This window comes from Coturnix japonica, chromosome 1 (genome assembly GCF_054131305.1).
Source record: "Coturnix japonica strain WE chromosome 1, WE-NBRP24, whole genome shotgun sequence".
Taxonomy (NCBI): Eukaryota; Metazoa; Chordata; class Aves; order Galliformes; family Phasianidae; genus Coturnix; species Coturnix japonica.
Window position 1 is genome coordinate 65,772,853 of NC_140663.1, and position 12,732 is coordinate 65,785,584.

The following is a 12,732-nucleotide window of genomic DNA, read 5'->3' on the forward strand; positions in this document are numbered from 1 at the left end:
GACCAAAAAATAAAAAATAAAAAAAAATTCAACTTGCTCCTCCCATATCTGGATGGCTCTGATCCAGACCAGAAATGGAAAGACCTGTTTCCCTCAAATAATGATAGTCCCTCAAATACTGGTGGTTATGATGGTGGAGGGGAGTCATCTGAGATGCTATAACTGAAGGAGTAATGCTGCCAAAATCTTTCACTACATTGCCAGTTACCGTGAGTCCTCAGCATCAAACCCAGTGAACCCCATTTGTTTTGAAAATGTTAGTGGATTACAGCAAGTGATAATGCAGTATGGGATGGATAATGAATTGGTAATTCAGATGGTTAATGTTTTTGTTAGAGTTTAGATTCTTGTCCCCCAAGACATTCAGCAGTTAATGGAGTTGGGGTTGCCTCCTATGGCTTATCTCTTGATTTTAAAAAGGTAGAAAGAGAAGGTAGAAACATTTTGTATTTATAGTGTTCATTTACCACCAGGGGACCCACACAGAGTGGCAAACTGTGATATGATGTTAGGGAAAGGAAATTGGGCTGCAGGCCCAGCACAAGCTTTAATGCCCCCAGCAATAATACAACAAATGCAAGATCTAGCACTGATGGCATTTAAAGAATTGCTGAATATTGGTACTGTACGCCCACCCTATATTGATGTAGAACAGAAATTGGAAGAATCATGCAGTTTATTGATTGGCTGGAAGATTCAATTGATGCCTGGGAAAGCAAAAGATGCTGTATTGAGAGATTTGGCTGTAACTAATGCTAATTTGCAGCATCAACAAATCATAGTGGGACTTGAAAAAACCACAACACTTTCTGCAATGATTGAAGCCTGTATGAGAATCCCCACCTTAGCTTAGCATTAAATTGGCCTGGATTACTGATAAACCAGTGTGGGTTGAGCAATGGCCACTATCAGAATTTGAGGTTAGCAAATTAACAAAGTACATGAACAATTGGAAAAAGGGCATCTTCAACCATCATTCAGTGCCTGGAACACTCCAGTGTTTACAATTCAAAAGAAAATTGGAAAATGGCACCTACTTCATGATTTGTGAGCAGTAAATGCTGTTATGAAAGATACAGGACCCTTACAACCTGGACTTCCAAGCCCAAATATGTTACCTAGAAATCAGCATTTGTTAGTAGCAGATTTGAAGAACTGTTTATTTATAATACCTCTACGTCCTGACAATTATGAAAAATCCGCATTTACTCTGCCATCAAATAACAGTCACCTGCAAAACAATATCATTAGGTGGTGCTTCTCCAAGGGACAAAAAATTCTCGTACAGTATGTCAGTGGTTTGTAGATCAATCTCTAATTCCATTTCAAAAAAACAGACCCCAACAAAATTTTATATCATTGAGATCGTGATTGCTTTGGAACAAGAAACTGAGCCAGTTCTAATAACAGCACTAGAGGCTGCTCTACAGTCTCGGGGTGTAGTAATAGCACCAGAAAAAAAATAGCTAACAGAACCAGTATTATACTTGGGTTACCATGTAACTGCAGAAACTGTACAACCTCAAAAGTTACAAATAAGGGTAGAAATTAAAACAGTTCAAGGTATCATGAAACTTGTGGGGGACTTACAATGGAGGATGGAGGAAAGAAGTTGTAAAATATGCAATACTTTTGATGGTGTTTCTAGTTTGCCTAATGTCTTTCATTCCACGCCTCTTGCAATGTGTGCAGAATGTGACTGAGAAATCTGCTCCTGTAGTGTTTGCAGAAAAAAATCCACCTGCAAAAACGCAATATATTTACAGTCCTTTGAAGTAAAAGAGGGAGAGATGCAGGAAATGTTGGGATGCAAGTATCATGCGGAGTGGTGCCATTGAGTGACCTGAAACATGACATAACAAAGACATGTCAATGATCCAAGCTCATAGAACAAAGAAGTGGATAATACAACCAATGTGCTCGTAGATGCCCTAATATGGTAAACACGTAGATCCAATCAAGAAAGGACACATTGCCTCAACAGCTAATCACTGAGTGTCACACATTTCCCTAAGTTGTAATAAAAGCTAAAGAAATTGCACAATAAACAAGCACTTGTAGCATCATATTGGTGTGCGGTGTCTCCTCTTTCATCAGACAGAGTTTATGCTGCATCAAGCGTGGCAGTTGGATATTCTTGTTTTTGTGAAATTAATGCATCAGTCTGGTTTGATGGCAGTAGGTACAATTTCTAGTCAGTTCTTGAGGTGTTTGTCAGATTTTTCCGTGATATCTTCTTATTCCTGTACTTCCTCCTTGAAAACACTTGTTCACAAATGTATGTACAAAAAGGGATGACATGAATAAGGTGTAGTTGTGAAGGGAGTCGTGTTTTCTGCTAAGGTAGGCCTTATGAAAGAGACATGGTCAGAGTTGAACTTCACATTGAAACTCTATACAGTCCATTTGAAAATCTGCAGGTAACATCAGCTGAAAATGGAGTTTCAAATATACCCAGAAAATGCTGGGTTTTTTGTTTGTTTGTTTGTTTTGCCTGCCCTCCCTGGTAATCTTGAAACCAGTTCTCAAATTCCTTTACAAAATGGAAAGCAAGGCTGCATAATTTTAACTGTTCACAGGATTGTGTTTAGCCAATGAATCAAAATATGTACAATCATCTGCTATAACTTGATCTGGCACTGCACTGGGAGAAAAGTCCAGATACTTCCCACAGACTACATTCTGCAGAGAAGCTTCTTCCTTTAGTGGCTCTGTCTGAGTGGAGGCAGTGATCATAACCAGGGTAGGTGGTGCATACGCCCTGCTAGAGCTGCAGCCTACTTCTGAGAATGAGTGCCCCTCACTTCTGAAGCTGGCCAGAGTCTTAGTGCCTTGTTCTGTGAGTGCTGCTACAGCTCCTGCTGTTACAGCACACGATGGAAGCACAGGTGACACCCACACTGTTTGCACACCTTGTACATGGCCACTAGTCAATGCCCTCCCTGAGATTTCTTTTAAGGGTGCAGGTGCGCCCTCTGTTGCCCTGTCAGTGTTCAGGTCGTGTTAACCTCTCTCATGAGAGCAGCCGGTTCTTTAGTATCTCAGTTGCTGAGGAACTGCAGGAAAGATTTGCCTTTATTTGGGAGGGTAAGCAGTGGGCTTTTCAGGTCCCACCACAAGTAGGTATGTGTGTTTTCCATCTGCCACAATTTGGTGGCACATGATTTGGTGGAATGGGATAAACCTCATGATGTAAAACTACATCGTTATATTGATGATTTAATGGTAACCTCTTCCTCTTTGGAGGCACTGGAGAAAGGGATAGGATAATTGTCAGCTTACCTGTAGGAGAAAGGATGGGTTATGAACACATAAGAAGTCCAAGGCTCTAGACTGTGAGTAAAATTTTCGACACTTATTTGGTTAATCATTTGTCTTCCCCAATGATACTGATCAAATTCAAACCAATCACAGCAAAAATAAATAAAATAAAATAAAATAAAATAAAATAAAATAAAATAAAATAAAATAAAATAAAATAAAATAAAATAAAATAATAAAATAAAATAAAATTACAGCAATTTCTGTGCATATTGTAGAACCTTCATATCCCACCTCACACAGATCTTAAGACCTCTATATTGATTAACTAAGAAAGGCCAGTTGTGGGAAAGGGGACAAGTAGAACAAGATGTTTACAACAAGAAAAGTTAGTCCCAATACTAAGTACCTGTTCTTGTATCATTTATCCCACTCTTTCTTCTTAACAGGACATACATTTGACTCAGGAAGGATTTGGCTGGTGAATGTGGCAGTGCCAGGTTTCTGTTTGAACCCCAGGTGGTTCTTGGTTTCAAGCATAGCATGGAGCTGAAGAGAGATACAGTATGACTGAGAAGCAGTTATTGCCTACATATTCTGCACTGTAGGCAGTAGAACCAATAACACAGACAGCAAAGGCAGCAGTAAAAACAATGCTGCCTATTCAAGAATGGGTGGAAGATTTGGTCCATATTCCTAAGACAGGGGTGATCTAAGCCCAGATGGTGGCATTGGTGATCTACCCATCTGTGGCAACAGCTGTTTGTCCTCTTTGCCACTGAAGGAAGATTTGCAGAAAATACTTTGCCCAGTGACATACCACAGCAATGCTCCCCAGGAGGTGTCTGTCAACGCACCAGAGAAGAGTCCCATAGAAGTGGGAAGGTATCCATTTCCAGAGGATGCCTGATAACACAGATGGGTCCAGCAGAATAAATCCAAGTAGCTTGTGGTTGTGTATCATATCTCAGCTGAGAAAATCTGGTTTGGAGAAGGAAATGGACAAAATAGCCAGTGGTACTGATCATGGTAGTGATCCAAGAACCAGGTGATAGTTTATTGAACATCTGCTTGGATAGCTGGGCATTATACTGAGGTCTCATACTTTGCATTGCATAGTAGGCTGCTCAGGACAGGATTATCCATGCCCAACCAATTTGGGGCTGAGGCATGTGGATTGATATATGGAACATGGTTAGGCTTAGAACAGCATGTGCCTACCATGTATCTGGCTATCAGCCCATGCAATCACCTGGAAATGTTGAAGCTGTCATGCTCACTCTGAAAGATCCACCAACAGAGAACACTGCTGACTGGTTGCATAAGAAATTGTGACATGCCTGACAAAAGATAACGTAGGCACAAGTGAAAGCATGGGGACTGCCCGTCTGAATGTCAGGTGTTGTCCAGGTGTGTTATGATTGTAAAGCTTTCACCAGCATGTGACAGAAGCCACTACTGGAGACAACAGCCCACCTTTGCAAAAGATACAATTGTTGCAGTGATGGCAGATAGACTGTATGGCAAGTCCCCCTCCTTGGTCTGAAGGGGCCTGGTATGATCTGGATTGTGTTGATGCAGCGGATGGACTACTACAGACCTATCAAGTACCACAAACAGATCAACCCTACACCATCAAGGCACTCACAAAACTGATGGCAGCACAAGATACTCCTTAGATAACTGGGGGTGACAAAGGAGCACATTCCAAGGGTGTAGCAATACAGAAGTGGGTTGAGGAAAATAACATAGAATGATAGTTTAATCTGTCCTATAATCTGATAACAGCAGGCCTGGTAGAATGATATTATTGCATTCTTAAAGGCCACTCTGAAGACTGACTCCCAGCCCCTGCAGGGGTGGACCAAACAGCTGCATGAGATACTGGGAGATTTAAATGCAACTCCCAGGGGTAGCTGACCTGGTGCCTTGTGTATATTACAAACCACTTGGGCCTCCCCAGTTAGGATCCAAACAAATTAAGGGAACCAATGTATGCTTGAAAGCTCAAATTGAAACACTCAGTAATCTTAATCTCCCTTCCTCTGAGAACCATGAGGATGATAGCACTGCGCATGTGCCTGTTCTGATACCAGTTAAACATTTGTTTTACTCCAAGACCCTTGGCTCATAAGCCCACTAGCAGGAGCAACATTACTGAATATTACTGATGCTCTCCATCGTCAATGAATTGACACTGTAACATTCTGCTGTTTAGTGGCACCTGGTAGTGGACTTTATTGATGAAAAAGTATCCTGTTTTACCAGTTAGAGTTACCTTGTCATAAACTTCCAGATATTCTGGAAGTATCTATTGAATAAATTGTGCAACATCTATGATCTTGCAACCACTATGTTCCTTATGTGTGATCCAGTAACAACTACCAATCCTACACACGCAAATGAAATAATTTACAGACTCTGTGTATTCTATGTGGAAATTATTGATTGTGTATATTGTAATTGTAATGTATGGGCTCATACGTACATTAGCACACTCTTTTTTTGATGCTTGTAGGCAGGGTGGTACAGTATACTTTAGAGGTCTTTTGTTTTTCAGCTAGTCAATTTTCCTTAGAGTTAGGAGACCTGTTATCTTGAAAATTCAGTGTCTTGAAGCGTAGCTAAAACTCCTATTTGAATGCTTTTGTGTGGGTGCTGACTGTCAAATCTGCTGCAAGGCTTTTATAGTCTGTGGATAGACTGAGGCACGCACGTATATTGTGGATCTGGGTCTGCTATGGATCTGATGTTTTATTTTTCCATGCTTCAAGTTCCCCAACTGTGGAATGGAAAAATTGTCTTTTTGTCCACAGCATTCACTTGGCTGTTCACCAGCAATAAAGATCACAACAGGAGCTCATTTTCCAACAGATAATGCAAATACTTCTTTTTCTTATAGTGACTCACAGGTAGTGTCAGGCAGGACTGAAAAGTTGAACTGGGGTTGGTAGTTCCAGTAGCTGGCTACAGAGGGACCTTCGGTCTGCTTCTGTATAAGCCTGTTTCTTCTTTCACTGGGCTGTAACTTCCATGAAGGGCATCCTCATTTTCACAGCTGGAGGCAGGCTAGGTGGGATGCTGACATTCTTTACATGCCCATGACTGCTATGGTCACTGGAATTTTTTTCTAGTGATTTTAGTGAAACAGAATTGGACCAATAGCAAGCATGTTTGAAAATCCTGCCTCTTCACAGAATCACAGAATCACAGAATTACCCGGGTTGGAAGGGACCTCAAGGATCATGTAGTTCCAACCCCCCTGCCTGACAGGGCCACCAAACATACACATTTACTAGATCAGGTTGCCCAGGGCCTCGTCCAACCTGGTCTTGAACACCTCCAAGGACGGGGCATCCACAACCTCCCTGGGCAGCCTGTTCCAGGGCCTAACCACCCTTCTAGTAAAGAACTTCCCCCTAACATCCAACCTAAATCTTCCCTCCTTCAACTTAAAACCATTTCCCCTAGTCCTGCTATTATCAGCCCTTTCGAAGAGTTTACTCCCCTCCTGGGAGTAAGTTCCCTTCAGGTACTGAAAGGCTGCAATGAGGTCACCCCGCAACCTTCTCTTCTCCAGGCTGAACAAACCCTCTTGTTCCAGGCTGGATTATTATATGACAGTGAAAGCAATAGGAAAAAAAAAAAAAAAAAATTTCCTTTGAATCAAGCTCAGTGGCTCAGGGACTGATGAGGTCTAAATGATCTTGCTATTTGTATTTACACTGCTCTTTTTGAACACGTCATGTCTTTCAGGGATGTTTAGGGATCCTCTGCACATACGGAACTTAGGAATTGCAACATTCCACCTCTATTCACAATCCTACGCATGGAGCCCACTAAAGCAATGTCTTTCCTCGTGGTTCTTTCTTTTAATGCCATGGCTTCATCAAATCTTAGGAACTTTTCCACGATTTAGTGGCTTTTGGCTCATTAATGTTTCACTATGCCAACCTGATGCATCTCAGCTGTGAAGGCAAAATGTAATAGTGCTGCACATAAAGGGCTACAGTTAAACCATGGGGAGGAAAAGTGAGAAAGTGAAGCTGAGCGAGAGGTGATGGACAGCATTGCTTGTTGCTCCCTGGGAAGGATAGCAGAGGCATGGAGTGGTGGCTGTTGCTACTGCTGCCATAAGTGTGACAGCAGTTTTCTCTTCCCTATAACCTCCCTTCTCAGCAGCAACCAGAATGTCTTCCCAGGGCTCTGGTACAAGCAGAGGAGGTAGCAACTGTGGCTATTTTGCTGTCCACAGCAGGCTGTTGCCCTGAGCAACTGGTGGATTAGACTCTGGTTCAAAGCAAAACTCAACATACTTCTTCTTAGCTACTGAAATAATTAATCTCAGTGATTATTTAAAAAAAAGTAAATAAATAAGAAGAAAAACAGACATATGTTGTGGAATCTTAATGTAAAACCATTGACTGCAGTGTTCCGGTATATTTTCTTCATGGGATACTCTGTGAGTTAAGAGAAAATCTCAAACATTATAACAGATGATCCTCAAACACTGTTTAGAAAGCTTTGAAATCTATTATTCAGTCTAAATTATGACATCTGAGGGTTGGTTCCATCTTTGAGCCATAGATTGAACTGGGCTGAGTAACTCTGTGATGCTACGTGAGTGTATACACCTAGTATGTACCCATGCACACGCATGTAAAGATTTGAGCTTCCTTCAGTCTGTGCTTGATAGCTGCAGGCTGCACAAGCTCCAAGTTTTTGCATTCATCTTAGCTAGAATACAAGTAATGTGGTATTTAGACAGACAGCTGAATATGGTTTTGTACAATACTTTGAATATACAAAGCATGTTGTAAGCAGTGACTATTATTAATTAGTTTCAGGCTTTCCCAATACAGTTTCTCAGCAGCAAGATGAAGCAGTTGTTCTGGAGGCTGCTGTGTCGCTGCTAGGCTAACCCTTCAGGGGTTAAGTGTACTGTTGTTTATTCAAGCAAAATGCCCAGAGAAAGCAGATGGTGATATTTATGAGTAAGGACACAGAGAATCAGCTGATATGTCTGCCTGGAATAATCTGTACAATTACTCTGAATTCTGGAAAGCCTGGAAATTCAGAAGAGAAACCTGTGATATGACAAAGTCCACCTCATGCATTTGCTGTCAGAAAACACTACCAAAAGCCAGCGACAAATTTCTGTGTGGCACAATGCCATCCTGTGGGCAATGGAGGTATTCCACAGGCAATTTGTGGATGTGCTAACTGCACTGTCAAACTTACAAACTTACAGTGGTGAATTGACCCCTATTATCATGAGGGTGGGGAGGAAAGTTCTGTCTCAACTGGCATTTAAGGTATTTAAGCAGTTTCCTTTACTATTGGAGAGAGATACATGGGATCACAATTACATGGTGGGGTGGCTTCCATGTCTGTAATGTTGGAATGGAAGGATACGGGAGTGTCATGAAATCTCTGCAGACTTGCAGCAGGGTTATACATACTGGCCGTGTGGAAACACATCTTCTCTGAATAAACAAGACAGAAGCCTCCCCTGATAACAGAAATGCATTCTTTCTTTAAGCAGAGCATTTATCACCTTGTCTTGCTCCTGTTATTGGAGGAGATGGTACAATATATATATTCCTGGAGAGAGATCAGGACCAAATGAGGCCAAATGCTGTCCAGCCAGCTTAATGCAAATTCTAAGTAGTCCAGAAATGCAGAACAGATGGGGAAGTTAGCAATAGCAGGGAGAGGAATACTAGGAAATGGGTTATAAAGCAGGGATAGGAGCCACCAGGGATCTCCCAGTGTCTCATTGGTCCATGGGGTGCTGCAGGTTGGCCAGCAATGTATCATTGCATGGCTGCAGTTTGGTGGAGGGGGTACCCATTCTACTCTTTGGGTTTTTATCCTCTTCATAGTGTTGTTGTGTTTGCCAGGGGCAGCGGTTGGTTGTAAAAAGCATTTACATTTTATTCATCAGGAGCAACAGCAATGCTTGATCTAGTTGTCAGGGGCAACGGCATGGCCAGAGTACATGCCCTTCCCACTGGGCAATTGGTAGTTATCATGTAATTGTTGCATGACAGGCAAATAGGCATGCACATTGACTGTATAGTGGACCTCTCCTCCAAAACAACCCACATAAATTAGCTTGAATGCCCAAAAAGAAGCAACAGATGAAAGTGATTTCTCCTGGTTTCCCAGCCACATATATTTCTCTTACCACTGTGATCATGGTAAACATTAATGATGAAATCTTGCCAAGCAGATTATGTTTCGGACAGGTGCTTCTGAACAAACTTTGAGTCAAAAATTATTCCAGCTTCTCACACTACTCAGTGGCTCAAAGTTTGTTAACACAGTCCCATGCTGGTATGAAGGACAAAAGCATTGAGGAGAATGAGGAAAAGGGAAAGATGTGTCTAGGGCTGATTTATACAATGACTGGACTGATCCATCAGAAGAGACAGTGGTAAAATGTACAGAAGATACAACACTTTAGGCAAGTTGGATAAAGCAGGGGATCAAACAGGGTGAAAACATAAGTGCTGTTAGAGCACATAAGACAGAACAGAACTTGCTTTACCCACTGGCTGCCAGGAGGCCTAGAAAATAAATCTAGTGTCTAGGCCAACTCCTGGTATAAACACATCAGTGTTAGGGTTAGTAGGATCACAACTGGGTGAATCACAGAAGTAAAAATTCCTCTTGCTGTTGGTGACCATCCAAGAAGTGTTTTGCATCAAGGGTATTCTCCATCCTTCTTCACCCTTTCCAGGACACAATGTATCTCTTTTGTATCGCAGTGAACAGTAATTAGAGCTTTTGTCCTTTGTCCCAGATGAGTTCTAGCAGTTGGTACAGATTGTCATGTTGCAGTAGTCTCTTTACTAATGCAAGATTCATTCCAACTTCAGCAAGTAGTAAATCTTGACTTAATGTGTAATTGGGTTGTAACAACTCATGATGTAACTGGAACTGAGTAATCCCATAACGTTAGTAAAGTTACAAACACATACATATGAGCAATTGCTTGTATCTACAGTAATGAGGCTCTTATACAGACACCTCCTTTTCCAGTATAGACAAGCATTGTTTCAGGGATCTCATCAGGATACATTTGAATATGACAAGTCTTTTGCTCGGTGTCAAAACAAATGTCTTAAACTTTGATGGTATTACTCTCACAAATAAATCCCTGTTGTTCCCATCCAGTACATAAACCAACATCAGCAGTTTGCTATTTGTTTCCACTTGTTGGGCCCATTTGTGTTTTATTGAGAAGACTGCAGCCCCATTTTGATTCAGCCCCAGTGCAATGACATTTGGTATAAGGTATATACTGATGCATTGCATAGCAATAGGACAAAAGCTGTAGACTTATTAACAGGATCATAACTAAAATTAAGTAGATGCCACCAAGAGTGAAATTCACTTTCAAATTTATTTGGATTATCCTAAATCACCTTTCAAATTTCAGTGGGTAAAGTGCTTCCTTCACTTTCTCATACAATTGCCGCTGCCATGGATTGCATCCATATTTGCACTTGGATAGAACTAAGAGCTATAGAGACAACTTGAGTTATGGCAAATGCGCCTATGATTAAGCAAAGGTCTTTTATATTAGTTCTTTCCCACTGAGGCAATGCCACTGGTTGGCTCCCAGTGCTGATAGAGAAGAATGCAGGGGATGTTGTAATGCACGTAAGTCACTTGTTGCTAAACTTAATTTATTTATAAGCATTTTGGCATTTATGCTCTTTAGAGCTCCCAGTCCTGTCCCCATAATGCCAGTCACATTTCACCACGATCATTTAGTTGGGGTAAAGGCTTGCCCATGTAGCCTGTTAGCCATCCTGCATGGGATGGGACAGGCAGTCCCAACTTTTAGTGCCACAAGCTTTACTTCAATTTTCTCTTGTTTTGGCATTAGTCACAGAAACTGAAGTTACTTTCTCATGGATGGACTCATTGATCATCCAACACCCTAACTTTATTCTTTGTCCTGAATTCCCCAGGAGATGGAGGGAGTCAATCAGTACTATACTAGTTCTATTCAGCTTATTATACAGCTCTTTTAAACCACGAGAGTGAGTGCAGCTTGTTTCTGTATAGTGAATAAGACCCACACAGGTAGGAGAGTCCTGGGCAATAAGAAAATGGAGAAGTCTGGTCTAGGGGTGTAGAAGAGCATTCTTTTTGCTTCTGAAACTTTTTGGAAGATGATATTAACAATGTCAAAGAGGAAGAATGGCTCCAAAGCACTCTTTTGAGCAGGGAATAAGACTTCCTGCTCTTTGTCCCTTTATTCTTTTCTGCTGAGAGTTTCTCCACCAACAGCCTGTGGGATCTGCATGGGTCTCTGTATAGAAAATTGGTAATGACAGCCTGAACCTCTGATTAACCAGCTGAGGCAAGTGTCAGGTCAGCTGTGGGAGCACAGGTGAAGGTAATTCAGCTGTGCCCCTGGAAGGGGTGGAGCCTGATTCCACCTCTCCTAGACTTCATTTAAGGACTGACCACCACTAAGGCTGCCTCTCTTTTGGAGATTGCTCCTTTGTGGAGTTTGGGTGACCAGCCTCAGCATTTTCCATCTAGACTGAAGAATTGGTGAGTTTCTCCTATAGATAACTTTTGGCTATCTATTATACCACCATTCTTGTGTTATTTCTTACTCTACAGTCTGAAAATTGCACAGAAGAGGAATTCCATGTCATAGTCCACTTTTTTTGTGTCACTGGTTTCCTATTTACTATGAACTATATTTACTATGAACTTAGGTATCAGTTATCTGACTCCTACAGGTTAAGAGTAATAAATGATATAAAAACAGGTCCCTACATATAATAATTTGCCGTTCATCTTGCATGTGCCTTTACATGGGATTGGAAATAAGCATACTCCGATTGTCTTTTTTGTTCTTTGCCTCCCTGAACAATCTAAGTGTAGCTGTAGATATTTAACATCATACAACTTAGTTTTTAAATATGTTCTCTGATGCTAATTATAATTTGCAGTTCTCATGCTTTCTACTTCCTTGATGCAAGAATGTTATACACACAACATCAAAACTACAGACCTAGAGAAATCTATTTTAGGTCCTTTATTCTTGGTGTGAGTGATTGTAATTTTCATTTATATAGTGCTTTGAAACACCACTATAAGCTTGCATCTGCCTTCTGGTTTCATGTTATTCCCTTCACTGCCGTGATACAACTGATTAGCCCTTGCGTACTTGCAAGATCTGAAATTACATTTTTGCTGTCTTATAGCCATACCATTTGAGTTTTTCACAATATTTTCAATGCTGAATGACTATGCACTAATCAGTCACACTTTCTGGGAATTTTTCTTACACTTACTTAATTCTGTAGTGTTTCATCCATGCAGTTGCTACTTTTATAGAACATTTGTTGAAAGGAGATCCATAAACAGCTTTGGGCTTTTGGAATTTCAAACACTTCAAGAAAATGTGTTCTAGTAAACTTGAACAAAAAAAAAAAA

At 41.0% G+C, this 12,732-nt stretch overlaps 1 pseudogene across 1 annotated transcript; it reads right to left on the minus strand.

Annotated features, from left to right (window-relative positions):
- Window positions 1-8,793: 8,793 nt before the first annotated feature.
- LOC146762483 (uncharacterized) lies at window positions 8,794-12,323 on the minus strand (annotated as a pseudogene). Its single transcript, XR_014936582.1, has one exon. The product of XR_014936582.1 is annotated as an uncharacterized LOC146762483 (transcript).
- Window positions 12,324-12,732: the final 409 nt, after the last annotated feature.